Here is a 13,151-nt window from a genome sequence, read left to right on the forward strand (position 1 = left end):
AATCAGGGAGGATGAGGCCCTGTTCTAGCAGTTGAGGTGTGAAAACCAAGAGAGGAGAAACTGGTTCTGTAGTTGGCAAGCCATTCACAGTCTTTGTTCAATCCTGAGCTGATGGTGTCAAATTTGCAGATGAACTGAAGCTCAGCAGTTTCTCTTTGAAGTCTGGTCCTTTTTGAAGTTTTTTTGCTGCAGGATGGCCACCTTAAGGTCTGCTATAGTGTGGCCAGGGAGGTTGAAGTGCTCTCCTACAGGTTTTTGTATATTGCCATTCCTAATGTCTGATTTGTGTCCATTTATCCTTTTCCGTAGAGACTGTCCAGTTTGGCTGATGTACATAGCAGAGGGGCATTGCTGGCATATGATGGTGTATATTACATTGGTGGATGTGCAGGTGAATGAACCAGTGATGGTGTGGATGATCTGGTTAGGTCCTGTGATGGTGTCGCTGGTGTAGATATGTGGGCAGAGTTGGCATTGAGGTTTATTGCATGGATTGGTTCCTGAGCTAGAGTTATTATGGTGCGGTGTGCAGTTACTGGTGAGAATATGTTTCAGGTTGGCAGGTTGTCTGTGGGCAAGGACTGGCCTGCCACCCAAGGCCTGTGAAAGTGAACTCCACATGGACTCCTCCTGAGTGAACTCCACATGGACTCCTCCTGAGGGTCGAAATGACAGTCTGGACCTATACATTGAATGCTTCCGCCAGCGTGCACAGGCAGAAATCGTGGAACAACAACATCGCTTGCCTCACAACCTAAGTCATGCAGAACGCAATGCCATCCACAGCCTCAGAAACCACCCTGACATTATCATCAAAGAGGCTGATAAAGGAGGTGCCGTTGTCATCATGAACAGGTCTGACTACCAAAAGGAGGCTGCCAGACAACTCTCCAATACCAAATTCTACAGGCCACTTCCCTCAGATCCCACTGAGGAATACACTAAGAAACTACAGCATCTACTCAGGACACTCCCTACACTAACACCAGAAGAAATCAACATACCCCTAGAGCCCCGACCAGGGTTATTCTATCTACTACCCAAGATCCACAAACCCGGAAATCCTGTACACCCCATCATTTCGGGCATTGGCACTCTCACTGAAGGACTGTCTGGATATATGGACTCTCTATTCAGACCCTATGCCACCAGCACTCCCAGCTATCTCCGTGTCACCACTGATTTCCTGAGGAAACTACAATGCATTGGTCACCTCCCAGAAAACACCATCCTAGCCACCATGGATGTAGAGGCTCTCTACACAAACATCCCACACACAGATGGAATACAAGCTGTCAGGAACACTATCCCTGATGATGCCACAGCACAACTGGCGGCTGAGCTCTGTGCCTTTATACTTACACACAACTATTTCAAATTTGATGACAATATATATCTCCAGATCAGTGGCACTGCTATGGGCACCCGCATGGCCCCACAATATGCCAATATCTTTATGGCCGACCTGGAAGAATGCTTCCTCAGCTCTCGTCCACTCACGCCCCTTCTCTACCTACGCTACATTGATGACATCTTCATCATCTGGACCCATGGGAAGGAGACTCTGGAAAAATTCCACCACGATTTCAACAGCTTCCACCCCACCATCAACCTCAGCCTGGACCAATCTACACGGGAGGTCCACTTTCTTGACACCACGGTGCAAATAAGTGATGGTCACATTAACACCACCCTATATTGAAAATCTACCGGCCGCTATGCCTACCTTCATGCCTCCAGCTTCCATCCCGGACACATCACACGATCCATTGTCTACAGCCAAGCACTGAGGTACAACCGCATCTGCTCTAACCCCTCAGACAGAGACCAACACCTACAAAATCTCCACCAAGCATTCTCAAAACTACAATACCCGCACGAGGAAATAAGGAAACAGATCAACAGAGCCAGACGTGTACCCAGAAGCCTCCTACTGCAAGACAAACCCAAGAAAGAAACCAACAGGACTCCACTGGCCATCACATACAGCCCCCAGCTAAAACTCCTCCAACGCATCATCAAGGATCTACAACCCATCCTGGACAATGATCCCACACTTTCACAGGCCTTGGGTGGCAGGCCAGTCCTTGCCCACAGACAACCTGCCAACCTGGAACATATTCTCACCAGTAACTTCACACCGCACCATAATAACTCTAGCTCAGGAACCAATCCATGCAACAAACCTCGATGCCAACTCTGCCCACATATCTACACCAGTGACACCATCACAGGACCTAACCAGATCATCCACACCATCACTGGTTCATTCACCTGCACATCCACCAATGTAATATACGCCATCATATGCCAGCAATGCCCCTCTGCTATGTACATCGGCCAAACTGGACAGTCTCTACGGAAAAGGATAAATGGACACAAATCAGACATTAGGAATGGCAATATACAAAAACCTGTAGGAGAGCACTTCAACCTCCCTGGCCACACTATAGCAGACCTTAAGGTGGCCATCCTGCAGCAAAAAAACTTCAAAAAGGACCAGACTTCAAAGAGAAACTGCTGAGCTTCAGTTCATCTGCAAATTTGACACCATCAGCTCAGGATTGAACAAAGACTGTGAATGGCTTGCCAACTACAGAACCAGTTTCTCCTCTCTTGGTTTTCACACCTCAACTGCTAGAACAGGGCCTCATCCTCCCTGATTGAACTGACCTCGTTATCTCTAGCTTGCTTGCTAGCATATATATACCTGCCCCTGGAAATTTCCACTACATGCATCTGAGGAAGTGGGTATTCACCCACGAAAGCTCATTTTCCAAAACGTCTGTTAGTCTATAAGGTGCCACAGGATTCTTTGCTGCTTTTACAGATCCAGACTAACACGGCTACCCCTCTGATACTTAACGTTATTAAGGATCACTGCTATTCATTGTTTGCAGTGATGTTGTAGCTGTGTTGGTTCCAGGATATTGGAGCAACAAGATGAGTAAGGTAATATCTATTACTGGACTAAATTCTGTTGGTGAAAGAGACAACTTTTCAAGCTACATAGAGCTACTCCCTAATTCCCCCCCCCCTTTTCTTTTTCCTATGATTGTAGAGGTGTTAACAGGCCACTTCGCCTTGAATGATCCCTCAGAACATGTGTTAACTATTTATGCTAAACAATCTGTTCCACTGTGTATTTAGCTCTGACATTCTCAGCCTGGCCTACACTAGGAAATTAGGTTGGTTTAACTATGTCAGTCAGGAGTGTAAAAAATCCACACTCCTGAGTGGCATACTTACTTAGCCAAACAAAATCCCCATGTAGACAGCACTAGGTTGATGGAACATTTCTTCTGTCAACCTAGCTACCACCTCTTCGGGAGATGGATTACCTACTCTGACTGAAGAAACCCCTCCCCCATCAGCGTAGGTAGTGTCTACACTGAAGCACTACAGTGGTGCAGCTGTGCCACTATAGGGTTTTAAGTGTAGGCAAGCCCTGAGTGTCTTTCCCAGACAGGAAGAAGAGCTCTGAGTGTCTCAGAACCTTGTCTCTCTCACCAACAGAAGTTGGTCCAATAAAATATATCACCTCACCCATCTTGTCTCTCTATTGTTATTCATTGTCATTTAGCTTGGAGCTGACAGTGGCTTCATCTCTAGATCAGAAGTATGAGATACAGAGGCTTTGGACGAAGCTAAAGCTGAAACTGCTAGATTCAAAAGTCACGGAAAAGCTGGATCTGGGATCGGCCAGTGCTTTTAAAATAATTTTTAATGCATTATAGGGAATATTTTAAAAAACTAAATATAGGTGAAAATATCCCAAATTATTGTTTCCTCCACTCCTTTCCTTAGCTGTTTAAATTACTCAATGAGTCCAAAATTGCTAAGTCTTCTTGGGCCTCTCTGTGTTGCTCTACGTTTGTTTATATCAAACTTGCATTATATAAGCATGTTACTTCCCCCATCGAACTTAGTTTTAGATATAAACAAAAAAGATATAGGTATAGCTGTCTTTATTTTTCTTTACATATACATTCTATTTCCTAATAATAATTAGACAGTCCAACTGCATATTCAAATCTGACTATTGTATCTGTCCATTAATTTAAACTACATTTGCCATATATCTTGCACCTCATATGGCCATACCAGACATGATACGATTGCCAAGAAATGCAATCCCTGATTTGTTTTGCTGGTTGAATCTTGATTTCCTCCAGTTCTGGAGTTTTAATAGGATATGAAAGATTAACATTTTCAGGTTTTTGCATGTGTACTTTGCAGTTTCCTGTTGTTCACTATGAATTGGTGCTTAATTATCTACTTTGCTCAAGCTTTACATTTGTAGCTTAGCTGGACTATTTTGAAAATGTTATCTCTATTGTTAAATCTGATCATTCAGTAACTTTCTCGAAATGCTTCTTGCTACAAAACCCTACCAATCAACCATGACTATGCATGTGGTAAGATGTGATTGCGTCTTACTGTGAAAAACTTAATTGTTTCATTATTACCTCATCATCCTCCCCATCCCACCCTTCTGTTTGCCTCATCCTTACATTTGTACGTGAGATTGTAAGTTTTCTGGGGCAGGGACTTTTGTATTTGCTTAATGTCAATATAGCACCTAGCAAAAGTGCCACTGTAATTCAGAGAATACATAATAACTCCAATCAATCATAATAAGTGAAATTAAATAAAAACTCAAGAAACTTGGACAGCAAATCAAATGCAATATAGGCCATAATACACTGAATGTATCTGAATTACTTGTGTGTGCATTCCTTATTCCACCATGTATTTTTACGAACCCTACCACTATTATTTTGTTAATTATAATTATTTTATTAATTGTTTTTGCATCACCCAAAAGTGTGCTAGGTGTTTTACAGTATAAATAAAAAGATGCAGTCTCTGCCCGGAAGCACTTACAACCTCATTTGAGACATGACTGGACAAGAGGGACTAGCAGACAGTAGTCAGGGAACTGGTTGAGGAAGAACAGTTATATAGTAATAAAATCCCCTGGTTACTGCTTTTAGACATGAGTACATATAGCTACCCACCTACCAGAGAAATGAGTTTGATATAATTCCCTGTGTAACTTGAGTGCACTATTATTTCACGTTGTTCTAATGAATTTAGTGCCCTCTGTATTGATATTCCATCCAACAGGAAGGACTCCTAGGGGAGATGTGTGTCATTCAGTATGCAAAGGAAAAACAGATCAAAACCCATCAAGTGAGACAGACTGTATTCAAGTATCCTTGGTAAGCAATGAAATTATAACAGCTATACACAATAATTCACTGGATACATGACCAACCATAAGAGCCTTACTTCTGTCGCTTATCCATACAGAAGAAGCACATTCCCTCAAAAGTAAAACAACGTGTTTTTGTTCATTTAATAATTTAGAAATATATGCATAGAGATACAGGTACAAAATAGTGTGATCTGTTCTCATTACAGTCTCTACTAGACCAGACACCTGCAGTCCAAAGACAGAATCAGATAAAGTCTTATATCAATGAAGACAATTACCCGATATACAAAATCAAAAAAGGAATCTTGCTGCAGACAAATCAGAAGTACCTACTTGAGAAGGTTAGAGAGAATGGGAAATCAGTGGGCCAATTCTACTTTCAGTTACATTGGTTTAAATCCAGAGTAACTCATTTGGCTTTAGTGAAGATATTGTGGATTTACACAGGTGTGATTTAGAGCAGAATCTGGTTCTCTGAGATTATACATAGCTTAAAAGGACATAATCAACTGAAATTTGTCCCAAATTTTAAATTGTCTAAACACAATTTTTTTTATAAAACCAAAGACCAATAGAAAATGTATGTCATTTTTTAATCTAATGAAATCTTGTATTTTAAACAAATAAGCTCTCCTCTGCAGTATTTGAAACACAAACATTGCAGTACTGAGGGCCTGATCCAAATCTATTGACGTCAGTGGGAGTTCTTCCATAGATTTCAGTGAGTTTTAGACTGGACCTTAACAATGTGCAAGTGAAAATTACCAGAAACAAATATGACACTGACTTAATTTCTTTTTATTTTCCACCTAGGGGTAAATGCAAAAAGAAACAGAGAATAAGCAGTGATATGTAAATTGAATTTTAAAAATATTTCATATTTAATAAACTAAGGTGATAATATAATAATAGAAAGATGTTTGTTTAAAGTATATACAATTTAAACTGACAGCACCCCTTTAAAACTTTCCATATTCTGGCTAGGCATAAGGTAGATACTCTAGTTTGAAAGCAGTCCCTTAGAGTTCCTGGGATCCGCAGTATAGCCACAGTTTCTCAGCCCTACTAGGGCATGGTTTGTCCTACCAACATTTGGTTACAGAGTGACAAGCGGCATAGATTTCCTGAAGGGGTGGCTCAGCTTTCAAAAGTTTGGAAAACATTGGCCTTAGGGATGGAGCTGACTGGGAGTCAGGAGCTCTGGATTCTGTTCCCAACTCTGGCTCTAATTTGCTGTGTGACCATGGGCAAGTCACACTATGTTAGATTTTCAAAACATGTCAGTTCCCATTAGGCAATGAAGTGGTAGGATTTTCAGAAGTGCTCACCACCCAGCAGCTCCCATTATTTTCCTATTGGGAATGATTTCAGTTACAGCAAAATATGATGTTATGTCATTGTCATATGATAGAGTTTCTGGTATGGTAGAAGTCCATGTAGACTCTTTGACTTACCGCCCCCCCCAAAAAATCTATTTAACCATTTTGATCAATAGTCTGAAACTATAGATTAATTCCATCTGGGTTCATTTGACAGATGTTACAACCTATCATGAGGTAGTCAAACCTGGTCTACACTATGCATTTAAACCGATTTTAGCAGCGTTAAACCGATTTAACGCTGTACCCGTCCACACTACGAGGCCCTTTATATCGATATAAAGGGCTCTTTATATCGGTTTCTGTACTCCTCCCCAACGAGAGGAGTAGCACTAAAATCGGTATTACCATATCGGATTAGGGTTAGTGTGGCCGCAAATCGACGGTATTGGCCTCCGGGCGGTATCCCGCAGTGCACCACAGTGACCACTCTGGACAGCAATCTCAGCTCGGATGCAGTGGCCAGGTAAACAGGAAAAGCCCCGCGAAATTTTGATTTTCATTTCCTGTTTGCCCAGCGTGGAGCTCTGATCAGCACAGGTGGCAATGCAGTCCCAAATCCAAAAAGAGCTCCAACATGGACCGTACGGGAGATACTGAATCTGATCGCTGTATGGGGAAACAAATCTGTTCTATCAGAGCTCCATTACAGAAGACGAAATGCCAAAGCGTTTGAAAAAAAAATCTACAGGCTACACAGTGCTGAGTGACAAGCGTAATGAGAAGCCAGAGACTCAAACAGACGCTCATGGAGGAAGGGAGGCGGTACTGAGGACTCCAGCTATCCCACAGTCCACAGCAGTCTCCGAAAAGTATTTACATTCTTGGCTGAGCTCCCAATGCCTGTAGGGTCAAACACATTGTCCGGTGTGGTTCAGGGAATAGCTCGTCAAATTACAGGGAAAGAAATTGTTTCTTGACTTTTTTTAATGTCACCCTATGTCTACTGAATGCTGCTGGTAGACGCGATGCTGCAGCAGTGAAGAGCAGTATCCGCTCCTCTCCCCTCCCTGGTGGCAGACGGTACAATATGACTGATATCCGTCGTCACCATCAGCCCATGAGTGCTCTTGGCTTGCCTCAGGTGAGGTCGGCTGGGGGCGCCTGGGTAAAAATAGGAATGATTCCTGGTCATTCCCAGTAGATGGGACAGAATGGCTGGTAACTGTCCTCATCATAGCAACTGGGGGCTGAGCTCCATCAGCCCCCTCCCTTTCCTGTGTAAAGAAAAGATTCTGTCCTGCCTGGACTATCATAGCAGTGGGATGCTGGGCTCCTCTCCTCCGCACTGCTTAATGTCCTGCCTGGACTGTCATAGCACTGGGAGGCTGCCTCCCCCTCATTTTATCTCACTAACAAGTCACTGTTTCTTATTCCTGCATTCTTTATAACTTCATGACACAAAGGGGGGGACACTGCCGTGGTAGCCCAGGAAGGTTGGGGGAGGAGGGAAGCAACGGGTGGGGTTGTTGCAGGGGCATCCCCCGTGAATGGCATGTAGCTCATCATTTCTGCGGGATCTGACACGGAGCAGCTGTGCTCTCTGATACACTGCTTCTCTAGTACACTTACCCCAAATTCTAGGCAGGGCTGACTCTATTTTTAGAAACCATAAAGGAGGGATTGACTCAGGGAGTCATTTCCAGTTTTGCTTTTGCGCCCCTGGCCAATCTCAGCCAGGGGCACCCATGATAGCAGCAGACAGCACAGAAGGACACATAACCGTCATCTCATTGCCAAATTACCCTGGCAGCAGACGGTACAGAACAACTGGTAACCATCTCTGCTATCATGCAAAAGCAAATGAAAGCTGCTGTGTAGCGCTGGAGTATCGCCTCTGTCTGCAGCATCCAGTACACATACGGTACGGTGACTGTAAAAAAAAAATGCAGAACGGGCTCCATGGCTGCCGTGCTATAGCGTCTGCCAGGACAATCCAGGGGAAAAGGGCGCGAAATGATTGTCTGCCGTTGCTTTCCCGGAGGAAGGAATGACTGACGACATGTACCCAGAACCACCCGCGACAATGATTTTTGCCCCATCAGCCACTGAGCTCTCAACCCAGAATTCCAAGGGGCGGGGGAGACTACGGGAACTATGGGATAGCTATGGGATAGCTACCCACAGTGCAACGCTCCGGAAATCGACGCTAGCCTCGGACCATGGACGCACACCGCCGAATTAATGTGCGTAGTGTGGCCGTGTGCAATCGACTTTATACAATCTGTTTTATAAAACCAGTTTATGTAAAATCGGAATTATCCCGTAGTGTAGACGTACCCAAGGTACACCAGAGTTTCAGCAGCATCTTGTTGTCAGATTCATAAAGAACTTGACACTTTTGAAACATCCCACTAAGAAATGTTTTGTGTCATGGAAAATTAATGTGAACCGACTCAGACTGTCAAAAGCTCCTTTTGAACCACCTAGTAGGTGTGAGTTCAGATTTCTTTCGTGGCAGGTTAATCTCCTGGTGTTAGTGAATTAAGCTCATAGTGTCAGGGCCAATCAGAGGTGGGGGCCAGGAGGGCTATTTGGTCTGGGCCTCAAGCTCAAAGGGAATCTCAAATTTTGATACTTATTAATTTTTTGGCATTTGATAAGTTTCAGAATTTATTTTTTATGCATGTCTGTATCTCACCAAAATGTGACACACTCTCTCAGCTTAGAGCTGCAAATTTAAGCAAATAAGAGATGCGATTTGGTAAAAGACATAATTTTTTTTTTGTTAACTGGTATAGATATTGTCATATTAAAGAGTTTAAAATGTTCATAAATATCAATAAAAATATATTGGTTCTGATGGCACAAGATTAGACCATGTGTCATCATTTGTTATTTTTATTATGGCTAGGAGCCTCAAAAGCTGAAAGTGGCCCGGGCTCTCTGGAGCTCTGAGAGGGCCTGCATAGAGTCAGTTTGCTTCAAGCCCTATTGATTGATCCATCTTATACTAAATATGGTGTTACAGTCATCCAAGATTCTTCTCCAAGATAGTGATAGAATTCCACTTTAGTGAGTCTACTGTCCTGCCAACATTCTTACCACAACTATGTGCACATCCCAGAGGTTTTTCTTTACTATACTCAACTCTGGAGAATCCTCATGGTTCTATCTGGAGTTGGCTAGAGAGGACTTTAAACAGATAGCCAAACAGTTATCTTCATCATTGTCCTGTGTGAGGGAATCATATCACAGCTCATTCTGGCAGAGGCAGAGCAGTTTCCTCTGTCAAGTTCTGATGATAAATAGGCAAAAAGAAACTTTGTGTTCTTCTGTTCTGCTTTTGCAAGTCTTAGTTTCTTTCATCTGAAGGCTTCTGGATTATTGCCTCTTAGACACAGATGTCATTAACTCAGACCTCCTAGACAACAGCTTTCCTTAACTGAGGCCTGCTGGCTGTCTCAACATTTTCTAGGTCAGCTACAGGCTCAGAATGTTCTCAAACTCAAGGCTGTCTCAAGCTTGAGACAATCTCAACAGCAAAAATTCTATCAAACTGCCTGTCAACTCAAATACTTATTTCAATGGTGTCTTTACAATGAAATACTTAGATCCTTATTGGGACAGGCGTTATATCTTTTTGGATCATTCATTTTTTCCCCATTTTTCCCAGCTGTTTTCCTGACCTCTTCCAAACCCCAAATACTACTTTTTGTGGCACAGAGCACCCACTGACTTCAACTGGAGCAACATGTGCATTGATAGGAGGAATCTGGTCTTTATTTTGGACCTTATAGCTTACATCATTGCATTTGTTATTTTTCATTAGTAACTTTTCAGTAATGTAAAGGAATTAGATTTCTAATCCTCTAAAATGTTTTGCGTGGTTTGAGATTCCACCTGTCAAAAAAATTCTAAATTTGTTTTATGGAAAAAATGTTGAAAAAATTAATTTTCTTGGAATACTTCAATTTTTTATAATAGTAAATAGTAATTTTTTGGTTTTCAGATTTTGGATTTTCCCTCCTTTCACTCCCTATTCTCACCACTTTTCTTTTTTTCCTTCCCCACTCCCCTTTCTTTGATTTTTTTCCATTGCAAAAGGGGGAAGTAAGACGGGGAAAGACAAGGGGGGGAAAACAAAACAAACAACTTTCTTGTTTTGGGGGTTTCATTTTTTCATCAAAAGAGCAGAACATTTGAAAAAAATATTCTATGAAAATTTTCGTTTTTGACAAAAGGCCATTTTTTGTTGAAAAAAATAAAGTTTTGAATGGAATATTTTGACAGCTCCAATTTCAACATTTCACAAAGACTGTCCATGTGACTTGGATATTTTGTTTTTAATCTAACCTAGAAATGAGCTCAGAGTCACATTATTTGTGTTGATGTTACCCTTTTTTTGGTTTTGTTTTAAAAAGACCTTGTCCATGCATTGTCACCTTATAAAATTTGCTATTATCATCTTCAGAAGGAAAATACAGGGACAAGATGAACTGAGACTGATAGTTATTCCCTGCTGGATCCTGCTGAGAATATAAAAATAGATCTCAGAGATTTGCTAAAAAGATCACTGAAGTCTGTTTCCTTAGTATTCCAAACCTAAGCTGCTTGCTCTCTGCAAGCATTTGTTTTGCTAATGGAAAGCCTAAAAGGCTGTCAAGGCTGGTGGAAGATTAAACCATAAGCAGAAGCGGGACTACTGAAAAGCAGTCATTTCAATTTTCTGTTTTAAGGGCAAGTGGGAAGTGATAGATGGGATGCTGGAGGGAGGTGATAAATTATTTGAAACTATGAATCAAGGAGTTTTTGTTTACAGCAGTAGAGCCAAAGCTAAGGATGCTTTTTAAAAAAAAATGGAAAGAAATTGATGCACCTTGCATCTCGAGGGACAATTTTGCAATCATGCTGAGCCTAATTGATGAACATGTTGTGCTGGCACTAAATCCTCAAAGACTTCCTAGCACCTCAGCAAATATGCTAATGTTCACAGTTGTGTTGGATACTTGGTTCATGGCACTGCTGAGGAACTGTAGTAAAGGAATATATAATTGATACCAAAGAACTCTGCTGTAAAAGTGGTCAAATTATTAGTTGTAGGGATGGGCCTGCTTGACAGATTTGGATTAGGCAAATGATGGTATGGGATTTAAATGTTAAAAGTGAAAAATGTCATGGAGACAGGTTTAAAACATGGAGAATTGCCAGTATGGGGGGAGAAGGGAGTGGCAAAAACTGTTGTGATCTCAGCTTCTTCAATGAGTGTTGTTTACAAATGAGAAGAAACAGAAGAATACAGCCTAAGGTAACAGCAGTGGCATTTGTTTATCTTTTATTCTACAATACATGTGTTTGCATTATGTTTTGATATAGCTATTGTATGGAATAGACAATAAATGACAGAAGAGGGGAAGAAGACAGTTTTATCATTTGTACTGTGTACAGTCAGTTCTGTATGTCTTTTTTAATGGGTTAATTGTTACACATATTTCATATAGATTGAGGAAAGGGGAAATTGAGAAGAGCCAAATATTTAAGAAAAGTATTCACACTGTTAATGTTGGAAGCTCAGGCAAGGTTTGCATCTTTAAATAAAGATTATTTCAAAGGGGTTCTGCTTAAGCTGTAGATAAATTATTGATTTTTCAGGTTCCCAATCAGTGCAGGGTCCTGCAAGATCATTTCAAATTGTTCTTGTGGCTTTCACAAAGAGTTTGTGGCTAAGAAAATGTTTTGACAGCTTCATCTAATATTGTATTGGAGGGAGAAGTAAAGGGGAAGTATAGAAACCCCAATGTGTGAAAGCAGTCTGAAATCAAATGGTATGCCTTTAAAAATGATATCTTAAGTGTTTAACTTTTAAATATAACTTTTTATAGTTGTATTGACTTTCTGGCTGTCTAGAAGGAAACTAATGTGGGGCCTCATTCACCAGTGCCAGCTCAAGTTTTATGCCAGTGTGTACCTCCACTGAAGTAATTCAGTGGTCAGTCAGGCCTGTTGTCATTAATTCTGCACAATTGAGCATTTTAGGAAGTCATCTAGGCATACAGAAGCAGCTGACTGGCTGAGGTTGGCAGAGTCTGTGATGGCCCTGTGTAAGGATATGGTGGAAGGATGGTGAATACAATGGCGAACCTGACTAGGACAGAGAGGATTTGGCTTCACTGGGTCAGCCTCTCTAGCTCCCCCTTCAACTCATTACAAAGGTGATATTTGGCTTCAAGAGTAACTGTGCCTCTGTATGAACTTGTGCCTCCGTGAGGGGAAGGAAGTTCTTTTAAGGCTCGTAGATCTTGTCAGGAGGGTGAAGGGTGCCTTTTCCTTTTGGCCTCTCTTGCCTGCCGTCTCTTTCCCCTGCATTCCCACATCTCCACAGCATAGTCAGATGCTGCACTGCAGCCCCTACTCTCCATTCTACTCAAACCAACTCCCCCAGTCCCCTTCCACTGCCTGTCTCTCACTGGACATTTCTTTAACTTTTGCCTCCTGGCACACTCCTGCCTCAGGAACTACTAATTTTTGAGGGCCTGGAACAGTTCTTGAGAATACCTTGATGCTTTTGAGAATGCTGTTTGTGCACTGTTTCTCCAGACCAGGCTCTTCAC

This window comes from Gopherus flavomarginatus, chromosome 1 (genome assembly GCF_025201925.1).
Source record: "Gopherus flavomarginatus isolate rGopFla2 chromosome 1, rGopFla2.mat.asm, whole genome shotgun sequence".
NCBI classification, from domain to species: domain Eukaryota; kingdom Metazoa; phylum Chordata; order Testudines; family Testudinidae; genus Gopherus; species Gopherus flavomarginatus.